Raw genomic sequence first — 6,772 nt, forward strand, 5'->3', positions numbered from 1 at the left:
AGATAGTTAGTTATATTATTAGAAGAAAAGTATGTGTTTCTTGAAGGCATCATATTCTCAATAAATTTATAACTCAACACAATGTGAGTAGTCATTTTTCTAAGTCTCCATTATTTCAAATAAATTAAAATCTCAGTGGTCAAAGGAGTAATTTTTTTTTTTTCCTTACACCCAGTATGAGTAGTTTTAAAAAAACAAGTTTAGGCTGATTGTTTTGTTTTAGGCTTTTAGCCTACGCTCCCCCCCCCCCCCCAAAAAAAAAAAAACACACACAAAGACTCACCTGGCTCAAATTGGTTGAGCTTATCAAGTCTTTGGGTAGGATTTGAGATAAATTTTTTATGCCGAAAAAAAAATTTCAATTTTTGCCCAGAAAAGTAAATAAATTGTAAAGGATACGGCAATAGTGAGCAATTTCTGTTTATGCTTGTTTTGTTTATGCTGAAATCATATCCATGCTGGGAGAAAACAAGCCAACTGTTCTGTTACGAACTCAATCGGATTGTTCAACTAAATCAATCCACAGCGCCCTATAAACCCCCCCAAGAAATAAATGAAAAGAAAAGAAACAAGGAAAGAAAGAAAATGGGAAAAAAAAAAAAAAGCGCAACCACTTGTCTATAGCCAAACCCATTGAGAAAACAAGCAAGTATGCTTCAATCATGAATTATGAGCTATCTCCATGTCAAGGATGTGAGTTATGCTTCGCATAGTCGGTCGAGATTGAGGGTTTGCTTGCAAACAAGAAATAGCCAGATTACTTATCAAAGCCAATTCCTTCAATTTTTTGTGATTTGTAGGAGGTGACAGACGTGGGTCTAAAATCTCTTTGAAGTTGATGTTCTGAACACCAGATGTTTGTATGTGGAAATTAGATCTCCAGGATGTTTTCCCATGAGAATCTCAAAGACCAAAACACCAAAGCTAAACACATCACATTTTTCAGTGACTGCCATTGTGTATGCAAGCTCTGCGCCAACCAGTTGGAATAAATCATTAGCCAATTACATCAATGACAGAGACAATGATGATATTAGGTTGTTCAATTATTAAAAATAACCCATGCTGGAAGAAACTTAACAAAATGAAAGTATGCAACTAATGTGACTGCTCTAAAATATAATTTTTCAGACTTTAAGCATTTGCAAACTAGAAAATTCTTTAGAAATTGTAGATGACATGCCTGTGAAAAAACTTGTAAGTTGTGAAGGAGGCTCTCGAAGGCTAATTTAAAGCTAAAAAAATTCAGATATAGCACACGAAGCTAACCTGGAGCAGCATAGCCATATGTGCCAGCAACGGAAGTCCAAATAGGTGAATCTGGCTTCAGGAATCTTGCAGTGCCAAAGTCTGAGACATGAGCTTCCAGATTTTGGGACAATAATACATTCTTGCTTGATATGTCTCTGTGGATATTGGTGGGTTACAATCATGATGCAATAAGATAAAGCTTGCGCTACTCCTTTGATAATCCCAACTCTCTTTGGCCATTCTAACTCAATAGCTTTTTGGTCATTTCTCAGCATATCAATTAAGCTTCCCTTTTCCATGTTCTCAAAAATCAAAAATGTGTGTCTAGGGTCTGAGCAAAACCCAAACAACTTCACAATGTTACGGTGACGTGTTTCAGTCATGGCTTCTACCTCACTTTTAAAGGATTTTATACTTTCAATGTCTAAACTGTCTGCCTCACATTTTAACTTTTTATAGCAACTACCTGACCTCCTGGCATCCCCACTCTGTAAACTTTTCCTAATGTTCCCTCACCAATGCAGTAAGTGTCATCGAAAGTTCTTAGTGGCTTCAATTATGTCTTCATAAGCAATTCTACCATTGAAATACCATATTGAAAATGGACTTTTTCTCTCAGGTGCAGAGTTCTGTTTCACAGCTCTGGTCTTACAGACAAAAACAAAAATGCAACTAACACTGATGAAACAAGTAGTGCACCTCCCACAGAACCAACAATTGCTGCTATGACTTTCTTTTTTTGCTGCTTCCACCTCCAGGTTCTATGACTGAGACATTGCAAGCTTGTAGGCCCTGTACATTCCCACATAACTCTTTGTTGTTACGTAAATCCACTGGGTAGGAAGAATTAAATATGCCACTATTAGGTACATGACCCTCCAAATTGTTGAAGGAGAGGTTGATGCTTGACAAACTCAACATTTCACCAAGGGAGTTAGGGATAGAACCAGTTAGATTGTTGTGAGAGATATTCAAGCTTATCAAACTTTTCAGCTTGCCGAGATCAGATGGAATTTGGCCAGAAAGTGAATTGTAACTGAGGTCCAAAAGATCTTGTAAGGCTGCCAGATTTCCAATTTGGTATGGGATTGTTCCATTCAAGTCATTTTTGCTCAAATTTAAACTCTGCAAGTTTGAACAATCCCCTATCTCATAAGGGATTGATCCTTTTAGCATGTTTGCTGACAGGTCTAGCGTTTGCAAATTAGACAACTTTCCAATGCTTGCTGGTATCAATCCTGAAAGTTTGTTGCTGCTCAAAGATAGAGTGAAAAGGCTAGAGAATTCCCTATTTGTGGAGGAATCTCTCCTGATATTTGATTGGAAGACAGATCTAGCTCTGCAAGTTGGTTCAATTGAAAAATCTCACAGGTATAGTGCCACCTATTGAATTTCCAGACACACCAAGATATTGCAAATTTTTGCAGCTTCCCCAATTTGAAGAGAGCTCACCTTGCACGTTATTGTAGCTGAAATCCATGTAAGTAAGATTAGGATACACTCCAAAATCTTGATCTGCATGACCCCTTAGTTGGTTATATTCCATCCGAACCCTATATAAGGACGAGCAGTTTCTCAGGCTTATTGGGATCGGGCCAGTGAAACTATTGTAGCCAGCACTGAAATTCACAAGCTTGCCACCTTTGCACACTTGCGGTGGTAGCTCTCCAGTGAAATTGTTTTTCAGCAAGATGGAGGACAGTTAAAGTAGAGACATTTCCAAATTCTTGTGGTACAGGACCATCTAATTTATTTATGTGTAAGAAATACCTCAGATAGATTAGTCAATCTACAAAAACTAGGAGGAATCATGCCTGAGAGTTGGTTTCCAGACATTCTTAGAACACTTAAATGTGTACAGTTCCCAAGAGAGGGAGGAATGGGTCCATAGAAGCCATTCCATCTAAAGCTAGCACAGTTAAGTTTCTTATATTCCCCATTTCATCTGGAATTCTACCACCAAGCAGGGTGTCCTGGAAGAGAAGATTCCTGATCCCTATCAGTCCAGTCTTGGGCTGATCAGAACCCGTCAGGAAAAAGACGAGGGTCTAATGTCCCAGTGATATTGTTTCGTGAAACATCAAGCTCTTGAACTTGAGTCAAATTAGCAATTGAAATAGGTAGAGTGCCATTGAGATAATTTGTGGAAGGGTCAAGGTATTGCAGTATAGAGAGCACCCCAATGTTTTCTGGTATGCTACCACAAGGTTGTTTGTTTTGAGATCAAGACGAAGAAAATTTGGAAATGCGGAGAAGTTCAAGTTTTGAAGGGTGCCTTCAAGGCCAGTGTGAGCCAAGTTTATTTCAATCACACTTCCTGAAGAATTATCACATGTTATTCCACGCCATGAGCAGGGGCTTTGAGCTGCACTTGAGTTCCTTGCTGGAGAGACCCATGACTCTAGAATTGGTTGATCTGGAAGACTTTTTTTTCCACTGGAGTAAGGCCTCTGTTTCTGTCTCTTCATAAGTTCCGACGCAAAGTGCCAAGAAAACCAGACACGCAGTTTGAACTCCGCGGTAAACATTAATTCTATGCTTTTTCATTTTCCTGAAACTGGTTCTGTCTCCTCTTCTTATTTGTTCTGCACAGATTTGTGCTGTTTTCTGAGGATTCAAACAGGGATCTGGTTTGTTGCATGAATGAATGATGTCTCATTGTCCATGTAAATTGACTTTGCATGGGAACATGGCAGCTTTTGTGGTCGATGTCAATCTGATAAACACGGCATAATTCAAATTTGAATTATACAGTAGTCTATCTTCTAGCATTTCGTGGATTCTGTCTGATGGTTTTGGATTTGGACCTTCCCTCTGTTTTTATCTTTTTGTTATAAACTAAAAGGGTTGCATTTATTGAATATCCTGTCACGGTTGGCAGGTTTGGTATTGGCGTTGACTGTTGACGATTAAATGGACATGTCCTTGACTATTAAACGCAAATATATTATAAGTTCAACTGTCCCTTGATGGCAAAATCCATTTTCACTTCTTAGACAATATGGATAACAGAGCACGCTTGGTAATTTACTGTACTTTTGAGAAGAGTAATATAATACTCCCTCAGTGTTTTATTTATAGAAAAAAAAATATATTATACAATTTAAAAAAATTGATTAATTATATTAATTATGTTTGAAAATAAAAAAATTATACTACAATACCCTTTATTAATTGTATTAATCAAGTCTTCATTAATTATTTCTTTATTAAATATGAGGGATAATTTATGAAGCTTACAATAAATGCCTATTAAAAAATGTGATTTTACTTGTATAAAAAAATAGACTAAAAAGTAACAATTTTTCTTATAAATAAAAATAGCAGGAGTACTTCTTCCCATTCCTGGTAGCTTCAACTATCTAAACAAGAAAAATAAAAGTTATTGATTTTGTCTAAAAACATAATAAAATTTCTAATTTTACTTCTATTTGAATGAAAAATTTTCAAATTTATAGTATATTCTTTCTCATAGTGAATGAGTTTGAATAAGAATAATATTAAAAAAACATAATTAATATCCCATAATGTACCTTAACAGGGACTAGAGGGAGTGTCTTTATTCAGTTATTTACATATATGATATCTATACCAAGTCATGCAATTCAATAGCTACACTTGAGGTGGTTTATTTCTAAAATTGTGTGCAACATGGGAGGTCAACTAGTTCCTTATAAAATCTTATACTCCGTTATTTACCTGTTGTGTGTACCTTCTAAAAAGATTATTTAGTCTTTAATATAAGGCATATGGAATGTTCTTTAATATCATCTTTTAATTTTATCTTAGTTGTAAATTTAATTTATGGCTCATCTTTCTCTCCATATTTTTAATAGAGTTAAAAAATGAAAATTTTTTTCATTTTAAGACATTTAATGAGTTAACTATGATCTCTTGGTTCTAGTGAATGATGAAAGCGCAGTGTAATAGGGATAGGAGGGATTGCTCCTTCCTTATTCAAACATAACCAAATTTTAATCAATCATGCAATTAAAAAAATTGGTTAAATTTAATAATTATCTCCTAGATTAAAAAAAATGTAGACTAAAGATGTCCTTTTAATTGATCTTTGGTATGTAAACGAATCGAGTTTGTCTTGTATAAATAGTCAAAAAGTCAGTACATTTATTCTCTCACAATAAATGTGAGCTATTTCCACTTGCCAGTCTTGGTGTAGTAAAACCAAGTATTTGGCCAATCATCCTGCTATATGCATTCACCTATGAACTTTCTTTAGGATGAGAGTTGTATAGCGCAAGCATGCAATCGACATCAAATTTGATCTCAAGCCATAGTTGTTGGATTGGAAGACGCAGTGGAATATTATAATTTAAAATCCCAATTACAATTACGAACTAATCGAATTTGGTTAAGTCAAGGTAAATAGAAAAATACTTTTTAGATGTTGAACTTTCAAGCTTCCTTCAAGTGTTTGGATCTTAGGAGTTGACAACGAGATTAGCCTCCCTTTATCGATATCCACACGAACAACTCTTTAACACAAACAGTGTGCTCGTACTCCCAATATCTAATGCTTGTACATGCAGAAGCCTTGAAAGATCTGATCTTCTAGCCTCAGTCAGACGTTCCTTTTCTTTCTAGGGTATTTCATGGCTCTTAAATATTTTTCCATCAAGAGACTCTAAATCAACTTATGAAGCACATCCCCTTTCTATAATATATATAGATTAGGGTTTTCTTTTCTTTTAAATTTTAAAAATAATTACAAATTATTTGAAAATCATATCTTAAGCCAATGAAAATAAAAATTAATTTAGTTCATAAATTAAATTTATGATAGCATATCGTATTTGAATTTATCTTATAAATTCAAATTATAGAACTGATATGATATTCTCTCATACCATGTTAGTTATTAAATTTAATCTATTATATAAATTAAATTTAACTAACATAATATAATATTATATTATATATAGTATACACACGAATATATATATGTTGGGAAATATATTATATTATATTATATATGTATTGAATTTTATACATCATATACATATACATACACAAATATTTATCAGATAAATATTTAATGCATATATATATATATATATAATTCATTCACCCTAGATAAAGTATTAAATTCATTAAATTTAGACACATTTTTTATTCAATGAACTTAGACATTATAACTTGAGTTGGATTGTTATTGTGTGTGACCCTATAAGCCCATATAAAGTTGGTAGTAGGCTAGTAACGTCATTGGCCTACAAGTCACAAGTGCCATCTAGCAAGATATTCTGACTACCTATTCATATGGGGATTGATGATCCTATGTAACCCTATCATATAACTGTATCACATTCCTTTTATCACGTGATATTTTCGATCAAGTGTGAGACATAAAATTGTCATTCTCCTTTACCTGATAATTACTTTTTCGATCTCTAAGTGAATTGATTATAGTAATGGAAAAACTCTTTCCATTATAATACGGTCATACATTTTCTTAGTCTTACTCATTAAGAGCCTAGTAATATTTCTCAATTAATGTGAAGGA

At 34.2% G+C, this 6,772-nt stretch overlaps 1 pseudogene; it reads right to left on the minus strand.

Annotated features, from left to right (window-relative positions):
• Positions 1–407: 407 nt before the first annotated feature.
• On the minus strand, positions 408–4,051 carry LOC129314268 (MDIS1-interacting receptor like kinase 2-like; annotated as a pseudogene).
• Between the last annotated feature and the right edge of the window lie 2,721 nt (positions 4,052–6,772).

The sequence above is a fragment of the Prosopis cineraria genome, unplaced genomic scaffold (genome assembly GCF_029017545.1).
Source record: "Prosopis cineraria cultivar Desert tree isolate PC_DT_omini unplaced genomic scaffold, ASM2901754v1 PC6, whole genome shotgun sequence".
Taxonomy (NCBI): domain Eukaryota; kingdom Viridiplantae; phylum Streptophyta; class Magnoliopsida; order Fabales; family Fabaceae; genus Prosopis; species Prosopis cineraria.